Source organism: Chiloscyllium plagiosum, unplaced genomic scaffold (assembly GCF_037043375.1).
Source record: "Chiloscyllium plagiosum isolate Xiang-an unplaced genomic scaffold, Cpla_swu_hap1 HiC_scaffold_27, whole genome shotgun sequence".
Classification (NCBI taxonomy): domain Eukaryota; kingdom Metazoa; phylum Chordata; class Chondrichthyes; order Orectolobiformes; family Hemiscylliidae; genus Chiloscyllium; species Chiloscyllium plagiosum.
In genome coordinates, this window is record NW_028270165.1 from 44,145,671 (window position 1) to 44,165,953 (window position 20,283).

A 20,283-nucleotide genomic window follows, 5' to 3' on the forward strand; every position below is an offset into this window, starting at 1 on the left:
TGATGAGTCCTCATCAAAAGTTCTGTCAGCCACCGTTATACTATCCTTGACTAACAAGGCCACGCCTTTCCCTCTTTTACCGCCTTGGCTGTTCTTAATGAAAGATCAAAACCCTGGAACCTGCAACATCCATTCCTCACCCTGCTCTCTCCATGTCTCCGAAATGGCCACAACATCCAAGTCCCAGGTACCTATCCGTGCTGCAAGCTCACCGACTTTATTGCGGATACTCTGGCGTTGAAGTAGACACACTTCAAATCACTTCACTGTCTGCCAGCACATTCCTGTGACCCTGAAATCCTGTCCCTGTCCTTCCTACTCTCATCCTCCTGTGCATTGCAGCTACACCCCCCCGTTCCCATCCCCCTGCTGAGCTAGTTTAAACCCACCCGAATAGCACCAGCAAATTTCCCACCCAGGATATTAGTACCCCTCTGGTTCAAGTGAAGACTGTCCTGTTTGTACAAGTCCCACCTTCCCCAATTATCCAAAAACCTGAAACCCTCCCTCCTGCACCATCCTTGCAGCCAGGTGTTCAGCTGATATATCTCCCTATTCCTTGCCTTGCTATCACGTGGCACGGGTAACAAACCAGAGATAACCACTCTGTTTGTTCTAGCCCTCAGCTTTCACCCTGCTCCCTGAAATCCTGCCTTACATCCCTATCCCTCTTTCTGTGGGAGATTAGAAATGTTTTTGCAGATGGGTGAGGGGGTGTAGTGGGGGGAAGGGAAGGGGAATATTATACAAACGGTCGAGGAATTCTTGTACCATGTAGCATACTTAAGGCTAAGACTGTAATGAATATAGAGGGTCCTTTAAAGAAAATAGTTTTAAGCTAGGAAATAACTTTAAAGTGTTGCAGTGGACCACAAGAAGAAGCAGCAGGGGTATTTCACAATAAAGCTGAAGTAAAGTGATTCCGCAATAAAGTGATTCCGCAACTTGTAAACTGAATAAGAAAGCGAACAGGCTCTGTTTTGGCACGCATTTCTGCTTGATTGCAGAAGCGTCCAGTACTTAGAAGACTGTAATAAATTGTTCTTGTTTCCAAGGCTTTGTCTCAGGCTGATTGATTTGTGAGTGAGTTCTGTTTCTCACAATTGGGGGCCTCGTTCTGGGGTCCAAGACTCAGACCGCTCGACACTCTTGGGATGACCGTGGAGGTGCACCTCGCCGATTTCGGTGATCTTCGACTCCCTTGCTTGTCGTTCGCGGTTTGGGCGAGTACGATCCGGACTGGGAGACCCTGGAAACAAGGCGGGCAGACGCGGCGGGTTAGGTCGGGCAGCTCTTGTGCACAGGAACCAGGTAGGGAAAGGTCTTCAAGGATATATCCGGGCGACCGGGGGCAGCGGTATTTACTGCAAGAATTGCTGTGGGACGGGGCGCACCGAAATGACCAGGTAACTCTGTGCACAGACCAAGGTCAGAAGAGAGACCTTTTATGTCTTGCCTTGGTGGTCAGGACATATAAAAGTATGGGGAATTGGTGATATATAAAATTAAGCATATGTCAATGGAAAACAGCCAGTGTCAGAAGGGCTAGTAGTTGAAGGGCTACTGAGGATGCCCTTCATAACTAACTTATGACCAGACGTCCAGATGAATATTCAAAAGCTAGAGGAGTTGTTGCGGAAAGCTCAAAGTGTCTGTGAGACACAGTGTCTGTCTGTGTGTGTGTGTGTGTGTGTGTGTGAGAGAGAGAAAGAGCTGTACAGCAACTAGAAAGTTTAACCCGTTGTGATTTGGTTTGAATGCACATTTGTTTGTTGGTGATTGAATGTTTCTGCTTTGTTCCCTGGAGCTTGAGATCCGGGACTGTTTTGAATCTGATTTCTACTGTGGAAATTTTAACATGATTTCTTTTAAGGTTAAGGATTTTACAGATTATGAAATAAAGTGTTAACTCCTGTTCTTTTTACAGGTCATGACTGCCTTACTATCAGTTTCTAACTAATCTCTTTTATCCTTACATCAAAGTAATTTATGGAAAACAGTTGAAGTCTCAAAAAGCATATAGTTGGTCAGATTAATCGGACGAGTAAGGTGTCCAGTCAGGACCCTGAAGGGGTGTGGAAAAAGGTGACACCGGACCTCGTTAAGATTAATTAAATTAGCAACAATGGGAGGCACGGGGAGTTGGCTGGGTAACGATCGATCTGTAAATAACGTTCAAGGGGAATATATTTCACCCGACAGTCCTTTGGGGAGAATGTTGGGAAATTGGGAACACAACTCCCCGACGCGGGGGAAAGATAAGGCTACAATGGTAAACTATTGTTGTTTTGTCTGGATTAGATAAAGTATTAAGGCGCCTGGTATTTTTTTGCCCAAATATGGGTCCGATGAGGATTGGCTGTGTCAAGATCTTAATATATATGTCAATCGGAAAGAAGCGTACAGTCAAAAACAGTCCAATTATGCGGTTTGTTGGATAGGGAGCGCGGGAGTAAAATTATATCCCATGAATAGGGAGGAATCAGGGAAAGAACAGAAAAAGAATGAACAAGGGAAGCCACAATAGGATCCCTTAACGTGTTTGCCGCCCCCATATACTACTCCCCGGAACGAGCCTACAGCTCCCGAAGTAGAACCGAGTCCAGACACAGAAATGGGAATGGACTCTGAACTAAAAGATGCAGAACCTGGGGGGGGGGGGCAGAGTCACTCGAGCCACCACACGTAAAGGAGGGGCAGAGATAATGGAAAATGTAAAATTATGTCCCTTCTGAGAGGTTCCGATTGGGGAAGGTACAATCGGATATGTAAACGCTCCCTTAACTAGCAGTGAAGTTAGGGTCTTTACAAAGGAAATGAAAAGTTTATAGAGGATCCGGTTGGACTAGCCGAACAATTAGAGCAATTCCTAGGGCCTAATTTATATACCTGGGGAGAACTAATGGCAATTTTAGGAACGTTATTTTCAGGGGAAGAACGAGGTATGATTAGGAGAGCAGCTTTATAGCAATGGGAAAAGAGGCACGCAGTTGGGGAAGAAGGGGCCCCAGCAGAACAGAAATTCCCAAATGTTGACCCTCATTTGGAAAATAATGACAGAGAAGATAGGGAGTCAATGCGGGATCTATGAGAAATGGGAATATTAGGAATTAAAGAGGCGGCACCAAGATCATAAAACTTTGTTAAGGCCTTTGAAGTACGACAAGAGAAGGATGGAACCACTTCTGCATTTCTTAAAAGGCTCAAGGAGGCCACAAGGAAGTGTTTGGGAATGGATCCCGATAATCAGATAGCACAGGGACTCTTAAAGGTCCAGTTTGGAACGAAATCAGGCCGGACATACAAAAGAAATTACAGAAATTAGATGGATGGAGTGAAAGACGGATGGAAGAGCTGTTACGTGAGGCACAGAAAGTGTATGTGAAAAGGGAAGACGAGAAGCAGAAACAGAAAGCCAAAATGATGGTGGAGGCAGTAGAAGAAATAACAAAAAGGAGACTGGGGTCAAGGGATAACAGGAAGGGTAGGGGAGGACACAAAAGACAAGGGTCAGATACCTGGGAAAGGAGGCAACAATTCAGAGATAACCACTCTGTTTGTTCTAGCCCTCAGCTTCCACGCTAGCTCCCTGAAATCCTGCCTTGCATCCCTATTCCTCATTTTTTTGTGGTTAGCACTGCTGCCTCACAGCACCAGAGCCCCAGGTTCAATTCCCTCCCCCCCCCGCGTCTGCGTGGATTTCCTCCCACAGTCCAAAGATGTGCGGGTTAGGGTGAATTGGCCAAGCTAAATTGCTCCGTAGTGTTTGGTGATGGGGAATGGGGCTGGGTGTTTTGCTCTTCAGTGGGTCGGTGTGGACTTGTTGGGCCGAAGGGCCTGTTTCCACACTGGAGGGAATCTGATCTAAAGTTCTGGAATTTATATATTGATGAACTGAAACCTGCAACCCATTCTAAAAGATGAAGGACTCAGCAGCGGTCCAGGTTTGATCCAAATATTGCATCGGTTGCATGACACTGTGAAGTTTTGCAATTAATTCTGTGTTTTATGATCCTGCAGCACAGCTACCCGCAGAAGGAGCAGCGCTGCAGAAGCTCGTGCTTCCAAACTCACCTGGGTGGGCGGGGTTTAGTCTGGGGGCGGGGTTTACGATCTGCGTTTGGAAGGGGCGGGGCTTACGAATCGCCTTGGACGAGGAGGGGGCTGGACCAGGAGGCGTGGCCCTCCCGAAGCCGGAAGTGTGCCCGCGGCCTGTTTCCTCCGCTGGAGCCTCGGCTGCAGTAAGTAAGGTAAAGCTTTATCAATATTTCCTTTTACAGAGTTTGTATTTAATAACCAGTAATGGCTACTCAATATCATTATAAAGTCCCAAAATGCAATTCATTTCAATCCATAGCAGATAAGCACTAAGAGTTAATTTTCTACGGGATTGAACAGCCTCAGCACTAAAATAGTCTCACAAGGGAACGGCTGTGAATGTTATCACTTGGTGTCCTGTTCACACAGATTCACCGATGCTGAGGCAAACCTTCTTAATTGCCTCACAGCATCCTGTTATCATTTGGTGACCCCAGGTGTCCCTATCTTTAAGTTCTCTCCTCTTTCTTCCGGCCTGTTTATTTTCTGGTGCAGTAAATGTATTCAATAATTCAGCATTACATTTTAGTCTAAATGTTTAAAGGCAAGTTTTAAGGCTGTAGACTTTCTCACCCAGATGTCCACACCCTCATTCCTCCCTTTGATTGCACCGCGATCACTGAAAGAGAAAGCTAGTCCAAACAAATGCCCTTCAAGGTGGTCCAGCCATCAACATCCTGCAGAGCGGCACCACCATCTTCGCAGCTCATCTGGTCATATTTATCATCACCATCGACACGTGTGGGTGAGCCATCGGATCGCAAAAGGAGCATCTTCTGGGGCAAATCTATATCACTAAGGGACCTCATAAGCCGAGCAATTAAACACCTAACAATACCAATACCGACAAACAGACATAGCTAAATTAATAAGCCAATTGTACCATCAGCCCGATCTGCAGTTTTCCCAACTGGTCCCTTCAGTCATTCTGGATCTCTGCTTGTATCTTAGTAATATTGCCAGTGAGATCGGGAATGCCCATAGTGCATTTATCTTGGACAATGGTGCAGACCTCACTCTCCCGGGCGAGTATTATCGTCTAAGGCATACCGATTCTGCATAGAGTAAAGACACAGGTCTGATAATCCCAGTTTACTATGTTCCAGAGCCTCTTTACTCTTATTTCCTCGAATGGTCAGGCCGCAAAAGAGGGAATTGCGTTCTTTTAACTTGTCACTCCTGCCGATCCTTCCAACCTCAGGGTACTCTGGATTCCCCAGCCTATCGGGTGTCCTGTATTGTCACGCAGTCCCTTGGGATCCTTCCAATTGGAGCAAGGTTGGCTGAGACCGACCGCTGCATCCTCCTCAGATGGAGGTTCCATCGACTTGTCCACTGGCCAGGACAAGGTACTGTTGTGGGAACAAGGGCTCCGACGGTGACCTTATGAAGGACATCTTTGCCATCCAGGACAAGGAAATTGGTAGCTTTACCTTAGCTGAAGAAATAATAGTCTGGTTTGGTGTATATTAGGGAGAGTTTGTCAAAATAGGTTACGGAAATGTGACAGCAGGGGGTCTGGTCAGATCTACAGGAGTAAAGGGTCGACGTTTTAGATTAGATTACTTACAGTGTGGAAACAGTGATGAATAGATTGGAATCGGAGACTGGGGACAGGCAAGTTAGTCATCTCCCGATAGAGAGGAGTAACATACTACTGCCTCTGGGGTGTATAGCGTTCTGTGGGCCTGTATAAATAAGTTGTTTGTGGATTGAGGAGTTTCCCCTATCAGTCCACACCGCCCCGCCGAAGCGCAACCCACCCATACCCCTTACCTCACACTATGGGCAATTTACCATGGCCAATTCACCTGACCTGCACATCTTTGGACTGTGGGAGGAAACCGGAGCACCTGGAGGAAACCCACGCAGACACGGGGAGAATGTGCAAACTCCACACAGTCAGTCACTTGAGGCGGGAATTGAACCCGGGTCTCTGGCGTTGTGAGGCAGCAGTGCGAACCACTGTGCCACCCACGATCCTCAGAATGCTGTTCCCATTGGGCTCTCCCTTAGCTCAATTGTACATGGTCTTGGTGACAGTATCAGATTCTGAAAAGAGAAAAGGTCCATGTGCCGCATAAGGCCTGCTGTACCCCAGCCAGTGTTACACCACCTGTTTGTATACACAGACCCGAGGTATTGGAAAGTGATATTTCTCTTCGCGGGGTCGACAGTAGGAAGTCTGATGAATAGATGAATCGGGGACTGGGGACAGGGCAAGTAAGTCATCTCCCGATAGAGAGGAGTAACATACTACTGCCTCTGGGGTGAAGAGCGTTCTGTGGGCCTGTGTAAATAAGTTGTTTGTGGATTGAGGAGTTTCTCCTATCAGGCTTCCCTTTTCTCGAGTCGGTCCGTCCTACAAAAAGGGATGATGTTCCTGGGCATATTTACCATAATAACGGGGTTGATCATTTTTATCCTCACGAGGCTTGCGACTGCAGGTAAAATAAAAAAAACATGGTAACGACATGATAACTCTCACTGATTTCTACTGTCCAGATGGACCATCTGGTCTTTCTGATGTAAGAGTCCATTGCAATAATCAATCTTCATCACGTTCCACACGTCAAAGGCGTCTGGTCTGGTGCACTGGACGACATCTCCTCAGCATGGGTGGTGGATAATCTCTGATCATTCCTGGTCGCATCCATAGTTAGTGGCTTTCCCCATCAGGATGTTGTACGTGATCAGAAAGGTGAGGAGATAAGCGATCCACCACATGTCCCTCCTCTTAGTTCAAGTATCTGTAATAAGATTAACATGAGAACAACAGCAAAATTCAAAACCCAACTGGACAGGGTCCACTCCTTTTGTTGAAATTCCAGGATTCTCTCCTCCTCTTCCCCCCTTTTGATTGGTGCGGTCAATCAATTTACAACGGTGCAGTTGGACCCAAGCTGAGCGCCCAGCGACTGGGACCGCCGTAGGGGTGGGAAGTAAAACCTGGAAGGGGCCATCCCAACGAGGTTGGAGACCTTTGCCAGTCCAGTTCTTGACGAGCACCAACGAACCAGGCTCTACCCGTGACAAGGCTGAAAGGGAGGGAACATCGCTGTAGGCCGCACGCTCCTGAGAGTGAAAGGCACGCATAACATTGGTTAGAGCAAGAACATAACCAATGATTGCTTTGGTTATGTGGTGGAAGTGAACTCAGAAGGGAACCAAATCGTTCCAAGGGGTACGGAGGCAGTGACCAGAAAAACTCTCAGCTGGAGACATTCGTGTCTTGCCTGCAGATATGGATCGCATCTGGAATAAGGCCACAGGGATTAGCATGACCAGGAGAGGCCATACTCTGCCATTAATTTGGCAAGTTTAGTCTTGAGTTTGGTTAAAACATTCAACAATGCCAGCCGCCTGAGGATGATAAGCACCATGCAGATACCGACAAATACAAAGCTGGGAACAGAGTTCTCCGTTAATATTACCGACAAAGTGTGGTCCATTGTCCGAGCTAATGTACGCAGGTATACTGAAGCAGGGAATTACTTCCTTAAACAAAATCTTCACCACAGTCTCAGCAGTAGCATTAGGAGGAGGGTAGGCTTCAATCCACTTACAAAAGACATCAGCAACAAGCAAAACACATTTATAGCAACTCAACTCATTTCTCCAACTCAATGAAGTCCAGTTGAAGTGACTCCAAGGGACCCTCCAGCAAGGGAGTTCTCGTAGAGATACTTGAACTAAGAGGTGGGGGATCGCCTACCCATGGACCTGTTTGATCACGTACAACATCCTGATCGGGAAAGCCACTGACTGAGTATCGATGCGATCTGGAATGATCTGAGATTATCCTGGTGTCATTTGGTGCACCAGATCAGACGCTTTCAACATGGAGTCGCTTGAGCGATGGCATGAGCTGCCAGAGGAAGTGGTGGGTGCTGATACGATGACAAGTTAAAAGGCTCCTGGATGGGCATATGAATATGAAGGGTTCAGTTGGGTCAGGGCCAAGTGATGGCAAATGCGACTGGAGTCATAGAGATGTACAGCACAGAAACAGACCCTTCGGTCCAACCCGTCCTTGCTGACAAGATAGCCAACCCAATTTAGTCCCAGCTGCCAGGACCCAGCCCATATTGCGGCCAAGTGATGGCAAACGTGACTAGATTAATTTAGGATATCTGGGCAGGTTGGGCCAAAGGGTCACTTTCTGTGCTGTGTGATTCTAATTGTCTTCAGAGGAAGCAGAAGTGTGGTTGTGAAGGCTGGACTTTCAGAGCATGTTTTGCCCTGACTGGGAGCAGAAGAGTTTGACTGAAGTGTGTCGGTGTTAATGCCTTGATGTCTCATTTTACTCCCACCTTCTCGGGGTCGTTAACCCTTTTGTGCCTGGTCCTTCCTCAAGAAGCTGCGTTGCAGGTTCACCCTGAATTGACACTTTTTTTTTGCTTCCCAAAATCAGACCTGCTCACTCTCAGCAGGATCCCAGTGTTGTGAAAGATATTAACTTTCAGGTGGAGGTATCCAAAATTCAGAGAGATGTCAGTCTTGACGTTTTTGCTTTTCTGCCCCTGTAAGATCCTGAATCAGCACCTTCAGGAGAATTAGATAGAGCGGAGTGAGAACAGAGGGGGAAGAGGGTGTGGGAGTGCTTTCAATTTTGTGGAACAACAAAAGAAAAGAATATTCCACAAAGTAGAATTGCTTGTTCTGAATTTCTACCCTGCACTGATAGTGATGGCTTTTGTAATCTGTTTTTAACCGTGTATTTGAAGATCTGAAGACTGAAGCTTCAAAATCAACAGATGAAGGGCTTATGCCCGAAACATTGACTCTCCTGCTCCTCAGAGGTTGCCTGACCTGTTGTGCTTTTCCAGCGGCACACTTTTCGACACTGACTCTCCAGCGTCTGCAGTCCTCACTTTGACGTCAATGTCTGACAGTCACGCAATCCATCGGGACTGCAACGGTGTTCATCTATGATTCTGTGAGAAGGAGCAAAGCATTTTGGTTGCTGTTTGAGTAAGTTTTCAGCATCAGTGGGACTGGATGAGAGACCCTACTGTTGCAGCGCACTGAGTGTTGAGCCTGAAACAGTTATACGGCCTGGGAAGAGGAATTCACGGTGGGGAGGGGCTCCACACGCATTTGTGTTTAACTGAAGCTTCGGCCATGGAGAAACCTGAGGAATCCAGCCCCGCGGAGAAACAGTGGAAGTGTGGCAACTGCAGGAAAAGCTTCGGTGTCCCGTCTGTCCTGGAGACTCATCGGCGCAGCCACACCAGGGAGAGCCCGTTCCCCTGTCCCATCTGCGGGAAGGGCTTCAGCACTTCCTCCACCCTGCTAACCCACCAGCGGATCCACACTGGGGAGACGCCCTTCAGCTGCCCCGAGTGTGCAGGAAGGCCTTCAGCGATTCCTCCACTCTGCTGAGGCACCAGCGGGTCCACACGGGGTAGAGGCCCTTCAGTTGCCCTGGGTGCGGGAAGAGATTTACCCAGGCCTCCAACCTGCTGACCCTCCAGCGGATCCACACAGGAGAGAGGCCCTTCAGCTGCCCCCTGTGCGGGAAGGGCTTCACCAGCTCTACCAACCTCCAGAGGCACCAGGGAGTTCATGTACCATTGCAGGGGGATTTAAGGCACGATGGCTGAGTGCCAGTATCGACTGGACTATCAACCCAGTTCCAGGGGCCCCGGGTTTGAATCCCACTGCAGCAGATGGTGCGATACAGGGTATGGGTTGAAATTGCCGAGTGAGGCAATACTGCCTCCGGGTTACGGCTGTACCAAGGATCCAATTACAAAGGGACAACTTGGTGGTGACCAATAGTAAAGAAGTGAGGTGGGTAGGGGGGTGGTGGGGTAGCGTGTGCGTTTTGACCTTGAACTGTTTAAAAAGCAGCTACTTTTTCTCTGCCTTTTTGCTGAGGGGGTTTGAAGCTGTAACAAAGTTGGATCTCAATAAAAGTTACCTGAAATTACCCCCGGCTCAGACTCTCATTGAAAGCTTTGAGCTCCAAGGTTTTTGTTTTAAAGCTGCTCATTTCTTTCAGCTTCCTGCACTAAGCTTCCAATGTGGCGTATCAGATGGATCAGTGAATGAGCAGCCAGTTTCGTTAGAAATTGTGAATTTTTCAGGAGTGCATAGTGTGTCATTTCATCGGCGTTGTAAAGTTTACTGGCAGCATTGGGAGGTGTGGGCTGTGCTCACTAGAAATGATGTGGAGGAGCCGGTGGTGGACTCGCCTGGATGAAGTTAAAAATCACACAACACCAGGTTATAGTCCAACAGGTTTATTTGTAAGTGTAAGCTTTTGGAGCACTGCTGCTTCATCAGGTAGCTGTGGAGCAGGATCATAAGACACAGATTTTATAGCAAAAGATCACAGTGTCATGCAACTGATAGGATATATGAAACAAACCATGATTGCTGTTAAGTCTTTCACCTTTTAGAATGTGTTGCAGGTTTCAGTTCATTATTATGTAAATCCCAGAACATCTTTTGATTCACATTCTCAAGATGACTTAAGTTTTTTTTTAAAAAAGTGACAACTCAGCCCAGACAGCCCCGATAAAGGTGTGAGGTTCGAGTGTGTCAAATGTCTCAATTTTGAATCAGACTGGTTCTATTTCCAAAGTAGGAATTTATAAAATATTACATGGATTGACTGCCTGCAGACTGTGCACTTTTTGAGCAAAATTGAATGTATCTACAAACATAATTCTGCCAATACAAATTTGCCCAAAAAGTGATATGTGAGTTTATGCATGAGTGCACATAAGAGTGTGATGGAGTATATGCCTGAGAGTGTGTTGGGGGTGTATGTGTGCGTGTCTGAGAGAGCACGTGTGTATGAGTGAGGTATGAATAAAAGCAAGGGCTTGCGCTTTGCTAAAGCAAGGAAGGTCAGGACTTGTACAGTTAATGGTAGGGCCCTGTGTCATGCTGTAAGAGAGAGACATGATGGGGTTCAGGTACACAGTTCTTTCAAAGTTGCTTCACTGCGAGACAGGGTGGTTAAGAAGGCGTTTAGCATACTTACCTTCATTGTTCACCCCATTGAGTATAGGAGTTGGGACATCATGTTGAGGTTGTACAGGATGTTGGTGAGGCCACTTTCAGAGTACTGAGTATGGTTCTCGTGTCCCTGTAACAGGAAGAATACTATTAGAGAGGGTTTGGTAAAGATTTACCAGGATGTTGCCAGGACTGGAGGGTTTGAGTTATAATGAGAGGCTGGGACTTTTTTCACTGCAGCACAGGAGGTTGGGGGGTGACATTATTGAGATTGATAAAATCATGAGGAGTGGAGGTAAGGTGAATAGCAAAGGGCTCTTCCTTAGCATTGGGGAGCTCAAGACTAGGGGGCATATTGCTTTAAAGTGAGAGGAGAGAGATTTAAAAGGAACCCGAGGGGCAATGTTTTGACAGAGGGCGGTTTACACGTGGAATGAACTTGCTGAGGATGTGGTCAATGCAGGTACGTTTACAAAGTCTAAACGACATTTGGATGGGTACATGAATAGAAAGGTTTAGAGGGATTTGGGCCAAACGCAGGCAAGTGAGGCTAGTTTAGTTTGGGAACCCTGGTCGCCATGGATGAGTTGGACCAAAGGGTCTATTTCTGTGCTGTCTACCTCTCTGAACCAGAAGTGATCTTATTGAAACCAGTAGAATTCTGAAAGGGGCTTGACAGGATAGATGCAGATAAAATGCTCCTTTGTGGTGGGAGTCATAGAATCCCAACAATGTGGAAACAGGCCATTCAGCCCATCTATTCCACACTGGCCCTCTGAACAGCATCCCACACATACCCACCCCCTTACTCTGTATTTCCCATGGCCAATCCACCCTAAGTTTCACATCCCTGGTCACTATGGGTAATTTAGCACAGCCTATCCACCCTAAGGTCTACACCCTAATCTGTAAATTACTTTCTCAAAAAATGTAATTTAAATGTAGAGTTTTTCTCTAAGAAAAATGTTAGTCTGACTCAACATTCGGGCGCAGACAGAATTCACACTTATTGTTAGAAAAGCTCTGCATTTGAATGACATTCTTGAGAAGGTAACAAAAAAGAAGTTCTGGGATTAACAAACCAAAGAGCAGAAACCTATTCTAAAAGATGAAGGATTTAATCTAAAATTGTTTGATATGTCACATTTCCATGACCCTAGACTCCTTTGGATATAAATTGTGATCATGATCTCATTCTCCACAACTACCTGATGAAGGAGCGGCGCTCCGAAAGCTTGTGCTTCCAAACAAACCTGCTGGATTATAACCTGGTGTTGTGTGATGTTTAACTTTGTCCATGGGAAACACATGAGTTGTGGGACTGGTAACAGTTCTTATTTTGTGATCTATTCCAAGTGAAATTTCTCCTCTGTGCAGGCACGGGTGAACAGTGTGTTTTTGTGCTTTGTGCGAGATCGGGCTAGCAGCTTTTAAATCCTTATGTTAAGCAGTTCAAGTAAACTGTCAATCAGCAATTATATTCAGAGAGTGGTACTTCCAGCTCTGGTAATCCTGTTGCATCAACAGAGAGGGAGAGGTTGTCACATCTAAAGAGCAGACAGAAAAGTTATTTCGCTTGTTGAGTCGGTTCCTCACTCAGATGAGACTGGATACTGCTTTTAATGGATTATAATTAAATGCTACAATGGAACACCTTAAATTCAAGGAATTTTGAAAGGGCAAACGAACAGTAACTTTGAACAGAAATGTTCTTCCATTTCCAACCTTGGTTGAGCCAAATGAAGCATTTTTACTGATAGCTCCATAATCATGTTCCTGCTGGATTTTTTTCAGGGCAAACCATTTCTGGTGGGAGAAATTCTGCATCCTGGGAAGGCGGGGAAATGAGAAAAAAAGCTGTTGAAAGCTTTGAACTGTGGGCCCATGAGCTCTCGTGGGAGCAGTGCATTTGCCAAAAACATTTCGGAGGAATTCTGTTTACCTGTTGGACCGAAAATAGTTTCCCCACTGAACGTTAAACAGGTATTGAGAACGTTGCGCATTATAGAGTGTGTTCCTGAGGACCGGAGGAGGATTGAATTTGCCAACGTGAACCACACTTTGCAGAGAGAGGAAATTTCTCTGGATGGAATAGGTTGATGGAAGTCAATAATTGTCAGATTATTTCATGAAAATAACAGCTGGTATGGGGATCCCAAAAGAGGGGCGTCTGTAATGAGCACACAGAAACAAACCCTTCAGTCCAGGCCAACCAGATATCCTAAATTAATCTAGTGACCCATTTGCCAGCATTTGGCCCATATCCCTCTGAATTCTTCCTATTCATGTCCCCATCCAGATGCATTTTTTTCTTCGGAGAATACTTGGGTGAGAGCCAAGATATGCAATATCTCAATGTATAATAATAAAGCAGCTCATTTATTCTGAAATTATTTCAATTAGTTGGTCAATTGCCAAATAATAGCTGCATAACTGTTGTCAATATCGATACCCAGGAAAGCTATTTTGTTTAGTATATTTCCTTTGTAAAGATCTTATCCAAATTATAAAATGAATGTATTTTCACATGAAATAAAATTTGCAGTGTTTTATTAAATGGTTGAAAGTAACTTTGCACTTAATTGCTCCATTTGGGATTAAACATTGTGACTTAGATAAAAGTGATCTTTCATAATTTATGGTGAGTCTATTAACAAACGAATGTTGCCATTTGCTCTCAAGTTAGCTCAGATTCAATTTGAAATTCTTAAATGAGTTGAATAAGTGGTAAAAAGTAAATATTTATTGCACTTTTCTGAAATTCTCTGCACTGCCATTGTATTTGGTTAAACAAAATATGTATCTCTCTTCATAACTTTGATATCACCACAAATCCTAGGAACCCCATCCAGGACAAACATATAAATAGAAAGTAGGAGACAACAGCTTCGCTTCACTTGGAAGTCACCACTGATGATGTTACCTAGCCAGGTAATGAAATGTCTGGATATCAAACCTATAGCTCAGCGAGCAAACCTGCACCCTGAACATTCTACTTTGCTGAAAGACTGCACAATCTGCAGGCAGTCAATACATGTAATATATTGTCAATTCCACTTTGAAAATAGATAATGGGCCCACTACCTTTTGGATGTGAGCATAAGTGGTATAGTAAGTAAGTTTGCTGATGACACCAAAATTGGAGGTGTAGTGGACAGCGAAGGAGGTTACCTCAGATTAAAATGGGATCTTGATCAGATGGGCCAATGGGCTGAGAAGTGGCAAATGGAATTTAATTTAGATAAATGTGAGGTGCTGCATTTTGGGAAAGCAAATCTTAGCAGGACTTATACACTTAATGGAAAGGTCCTAGGGGGTGTTGCTGAACAAAGAGACCTTGGAGTGCAAGTTCATAGCTCCTTGAAAGTGGAGTCGCATGTTGATAGGATAGTGAAGATGGTGTTTTGCATGCTTTCCTTTATTTGGTCAGGATATTGAGTACAGGAGTTGGGAGGTCATGTTACTGCTGTACAGTTGGAATATTGTGTGCAATTCTGGTTTCCTTCCTATCAGAAAGATGTTGTGAAACTTAAGGGTTCAGAAAAGATTTACAAGGATGTTGCCAAGACTGGAAGATTTGAGCTCTTGGGAGAGACAGAACAGGCTGGGGCTGTTTTCCTGGAGCGTCAGAGGTTGGGGGCTGACCTTATAGAGGTTTATGAAATCATGAGGATCATGGATAGGATAGATAGACAAAGTCTTTTTCCTGGGGTGGGAGAGTCCAGAACTAGAGGGCATAGGTTTACAGTGAGAGGGGAAAGATATGAAAGAGACCTAAGAGGCAACCTTTTAATTTAGAGGGTGGTACGTGTATGGAATGAGCTGCCAGAGGAAGTGGTGGAGGCTGGTACAATTACAACACTTAAAAGGCAACTGGAGGGATATGGGCCCCATGCTGGCAGGTAGGACGAGATTGGGTTGGGATATCGTGCACAGGGATGTGCAGGTTAGGTGCATTAGTCAGGGGTAAATGTTGAGCAATAGGGGTAGGGGAATTGTGTGGGTGGATTACCCTTCGGAGGATCGGTGTGTAGTCTTTGGACCGAGTGGCCTGCTTCCACACTGTGGGGAGTCTCTGAAGGGGAAGGGATTTTTGTAAACTGTGCAAGGTAACGCAGGTGTAGTGCGGGGGCCTGCTGTTGGCCTTGCTCTGCCCCTTGCTCCTCCCCCTGTTGTTGAGCTGTCTAACAAACAGCTACTCTTTCTCTGCCTTTTTGCTGGGGGCATCTGAAGCTGTAACAATGTTGGGACACAATAAAGGTTACCTGAACGTTCTGCCGGACTCAGACTCTCATTGAAAGCTTAGAGCTCCAAGCGGTTTTTGTTTTAAAGCTGCTCATTTCTTGCAGCCTCCTGTACTAAGTTTCCAATGTTGTGTATCAGATGGAGCAGTGACTGAGTAGCTGGTTTCGTTAGAAGTTTAAATTTTTCGGGAGTGCAGGCACTGCATCGTTTCATCGGCAGTTTACTGGCAGCACTGGGAAGTATGGGTTGTGTTCATTAGAAAGGAGGTGGAGGTGCTGCTGTTGGACTAGGTGGGACAAGGTTTAAAAACCACAACACCGGGTTATAGTCCAACAGGTTTATTTGGAAGCACTAGCTTTCAGAGTGCTGCTCCTTCATCGGGTAGCTGTGGAGCAGGATCATAAGACACAGAGTTAAGAGCAAAAGATCAGTGTCATGCAACTGATATGATATATTGACAGATGTAGATTGCTGTTAAGTCTTTCATCTTTTAGAATGGGTTGCAGGTTTTATTTCATTAATGTGTACATCGCAGTACTATTATTAAGTCGTATTCTCAAGATCACTTAAGGTTTTTTTTAGAAACAGGTGACAGCTCAGCCCAGACAATGCATGAAAGGTGTGTCAGTATCCCAATCTTAAATCAGACTGGTTCTATTTCCAAACTCGGAATTTATAAAATATTATATGGACTGACTACCTGCATGTTGTGCGCTTTTTGTGCAAAATTGAATATATCTGTAAATATTATTCTGCAAATGCACCCCATCGTTATATGTGTGTGCGCGCGTGTGTGTGTGCATATGCTTTGTAAAGGGAGTGTGATGGAGGAGAAGCCTGTGAGAGGGTGTGTGTACATCTGAGAGAGAGCGTAGGTATGAGAGAGGTATAGATAGAAGTGAGGGGTTGCATTTTCCTAAAATCAGGGCAGGACTTGTACAGAGGGATATTGGGGCGGGGGGGGGGGGGGGGGGGGGGGGTTCAGGTACATACTTCATTGACAGTTGCATCACTGGTTGGAAGGAAGCTTCAGAAGGCATTCAGCCCACTTACCTTATTTGTTCACACCATTGAATAAAGGAGTTGGGACATCATTTAGAAGTTGTACAGGATGTTGGTGAAGCCACTTGTAGAGTACTGAGAACGCTTCTGGTGGCCCGGTAATAGGAAGAATACTATTACAGAGGGTTCAGTAAAGATTTACCAGGATGTTGCCAGGACTGGAGGGTTTGAGTTATAAGGAGAGGCTGAGACTCTTCACTGGAGCACAGGAGGTTGAGGGGTGACCTCATTGAGATTGATATAACCGTGAGGGTTCTCGGTAACATGAGCATCAAAAATAGCGAGGACGCTGCACGGTTATGTCAAGTGACGGGGGGGGGGGGGGGGGCGGGTAGAAATTGTGGCATTTGGACACTTTAAATCCATCAGGAACAGCATCTCCATACAGCATACTGCGCATGTCAGGTGAGGTGCCAGAAGACTGGAGGTTGGCTAATGTGGTGCCACTGTTTTAGAAGGGTGGTAAGGACAAGCCAGGGAACTTTAGACTAGTGAGCCTGACGTCAGTGGTGGGCACATTGTTGGAGGGAATCCTGAGGGACAGGATGTACATGTATTTGAAAAGGCAAGGACTGATTAGGGATGGTCAACATGGCTTTTTGTGTGGGAAATCATGTCTCACAAACTTGATTGAGTTTTTTGAGGAAGTAACAAAGAGGATTGAGGTAGGCAGAGCAGTAATGTGATCTATATGGACTTCAGTAAGGCGTTTGACAAGGTTCCCATGGGAAACTGATTAGCAAGGTGAGATCTCAAGGAATACAGAGAGAACTAGCCATTTGGATACAGAACTGGCTCAAAGGTAGAAGACAGAGGGTGGTGGTGGAGGGTTGTTTTTCAGACTGGAGGTCTGTGACCAGTGGAGTGCCACAAGGATCGGTGCTCGGTCCTCTACTTTTTGTCATTTACATAAATGATTTGGATGCGAGTTAGAGGGAGAGGCTGAACAGGCTGGGGCTGTTTTCCCTGGAGTGTCAGAGGCTGAGGGGTGACCTTATAAAGGTTTACAAAATTATGAGGGGCATGGACAAGATAAATAGACAAAGTTTTTTCCCTTGGGTTGGGGAGTCCAGAACTAGAGGGCATAGGGTGAGAGGGGAAAGATATAAAAAAGAGACCTGCAGGGCAATTTTTTCACACAGAGCGTGGTACGTGTATGCAATGAGCTGCCAGAGGGTATATGAATAGAAAAGGTTTGGAGGGATGTGGGCCAGGTGTTGAGGGGCGGGACTAGATTGGGTTGGGATATCTGGTCGGCATGGACGGGTTGGACCGAAGGGTCTGTTTCCATGCTGTACACTTCTGACTCTATGCTGGTTCAGCAAAAGCCGCGCATGCTCTGTCTGCAGAAACATTACAAACCCTTCTTCAAATGGACCAATGAGAAGCCAGACAAGGAGCCTGGTCCTCCTGCCAATCAGAACTCCCCAATTGTCTGAATGCGGAAGATGGACCATCAGGTTCTGAAGCTGCTGCTCCTCTCCAAATGAAGATCGAGCTTCACCTCAGACTGCAACTTCCTTCCTCTATCCGCCATCTGTGAGTACGGCACTGTCTTTACCATTTCATTTTTTCATTCTGGGATTAAATTGTTGACTTGCAGCAACTGAAAAGAAAGCGAATGACTCCAGGGAGGGGACAGAGTCAGGAAACGTTGGTCCAGGTCTGTGTCTCAATTGGCAAACGCACAGCAAATGCAGTCCCACAGTGTTAAGTTATAACCTCGGTTATGAAAAAATAACTGCCAAAAGGAGGTACGTTGTTTCAATGGTGACGTATTGGGATGTGGAGAAAGTGAGGACTGCAGATGCTGGACGTGAGAGTCGAAAAGTGTGGCACTGGAAAAGCACAGGAGGTCAGACAGCATCCGAGGAGCAGGAGAATCGACGTTTCAGGCACGAGCCCTTCCTCAGGAATGATGTGTGGATGTAAAAAGTGGCCTCAGCGTCCTTCCACACCAGTCACTGCCAGTTGTCAGACGGATGCAGCAAGCAATCAGCAAGGCAAGAGGTATATTAGCAAGAGGAATTGATTTCAGAAGTAGGGATGTCTTCCTGCAGTTAGGGGGTCATTGAATATATTCAAGGCTGAGTTCATCTGATTTTAGAACAACCATGAAGTGGATGTTTATAGGGGAAGGCAAGTAAAATGGTTTTAAGACCAGTACAGAACAGTTAGAGTCATACAGCACAGAACAGACCCTTTAGCCCAACTAGTCCATGCTGACTATATTCACAAACTAAACTAGTCCCACCTGCCTGTGTTTGGCCCATATTCCTCTGAACCTTTCCTATTCATGTACTTATCCAAATGTCTTTTAAACGTTGTTACTCAACCTGCATCCACCATTTCCTCTGGACATTCATTCCACACAAACCATGGTTTAAAAAAAAGGTGCTCCTCGTGTTTTTTAAATCTTTCTCCTCTCACCTTAATTTGCAGCCTAATCTTGAAACGACACATGCCAATCACCTTATCTACGCCCCTCATGGTTTTGTAAACCTCTATAAAGAGAGCAACGAACCTTATAGCACAGGAACAGGCCCTTCAGCCCTCCCAGGCTATGCTGATCGAGATACTCTATCTAAACCTGCCGCCTATTTTCTAAGGATCTGTATCCCTCTGCTCCTTGCCCATTCATGTCTCTGTCTAGATACATCTTAAATGACGCTATCGATCCCACCCCTACTGCCTCCACTGGCGATGCATTCGAGGCGCCCACCACCCTCTGTGTAAAGAACTTTCCATGTATATCTCCCTCAAACCTTTCCCCTCTCACTTTGAACTTGTGACCCTGAGTAATTAAGTTTTCCCCTCTGGGAAAATAATTCTTACTATCCACCCCTGTTTACACCCCTCATGGTTTTTAGGCCTCAATCAGGACCCCCCCTCAACCTCCTTATTTCCAATGAAAATAATCCTAATCTACTCAATCTCTCTTTATAGCTCGCGCTCTCCAGAACAGGCAACATCCTAGTGAACCTCCTCTGCACTCTCTCCAAAAGTATCCACATCCTTTTGGAAATCTGGTGACCGGAATTGTACGCAGTATTCCAAATGCGCCAAACCAAAATCTTATATAACTTTAACATGACCTGCCAGCTCTTTTACTCAATCCGTCCGATGATGGAACGCGTGTTGCATACTGCCTTGACCACTCTACTGACATGCATTGCCACCTTCAGAGAACAATAGACCTGAACACCCAGATCTCTCCGTACATCAATTTCCCCTAGGACCTTTCCATTTACTGTATAGCTCACTCTTGAATTGCATCTTCCAAAATGCATCACCTCACATTTGTCTGGATTGAACTCCATCTGCCATTTCTCTTCCCAACTCTCCAATCTACATTCTGCTGTATCATCTGACAGTCCCCTTCACTATCTGATATTCCATCAATCTGAATGTCATCTGCAAACTTGCTAATGAGGCACCCGACACCTTCACCTTTCAACCTCCTGTGCTCCAGTGAAAAAAGTCCCAGCCTACCCACCAATAGGTGTGAATTCTGTCTGGGTCCCAATGTAGAGTCAGCCTGACATTTTTGATAGAAAAGCTCTGCATTTAAATTACATTCTTGAGAAAGTTACTGAAAACAGGTTCTGGGATTAACATGCCAAAGAACAGAACCCCATTCTAAACGATGAAAGATTTAATCTAAATTGTTTAATGTATCACATCTCCATGAACTGGACTCTGTTGGCTATAAATAGTCTCATCATGATCTTATTCCCCACAACCACCTGAAGCAGCAGCACTTCAGAGATCCGGGTTCAATTCCCACCTCGGGCAACTGTCAGTGTGGAGTTTGCACATTCTCCCAGTGTCTGCGTGGGTTTCCTCCCACAGTCCAAAGATGTGCAGGTTAGGTGAAGTGGCCACGCTAATTTGCCTGTAGTGTTA

The 20,283-nt window shown here is 45.7% G+C and overlaps 1 protein-coding gene and 2 long non-coding RNA genes across 3 annotated transcripts in view; 1 reads left to right on the forward strand and 2 right to left on the reverse strand.

Moving 5' to 3' along the window:
• LOC148143825 (sulfhydryl oxidase 1-like) overlaps positions 1-20,283 on the reverse strand; it is a 76,331-nt gene that overhangs the window by 50,143 nt on the left and 5,905 nt on the right. The window lies entirely within an intron of this gene.
• Positions 4,121-13,627, forward strand: LOC148143827 (uncharacterized). Its single transcript, XR_015751320.1, has 2 exons — positions 4,121-4,241; positions 12,865-13,627. It is a non-coding gene; the product is annotated as an uncharacterized LOC148143827 (long non-coding RNA).
• Positions 10,331-18,357, reverse strand: LOC148143828 (uncharacterized). The gene is made up of 2 exons (XR_015751317.1): positions 16,369-18,357; positions 10,331-11,200 (listed from the first exon to the last, which is right to left on the reverse strand). It is a non-coding gene; the product is annotated as an uncharacterized LOC148143828 (long non-coding RNA).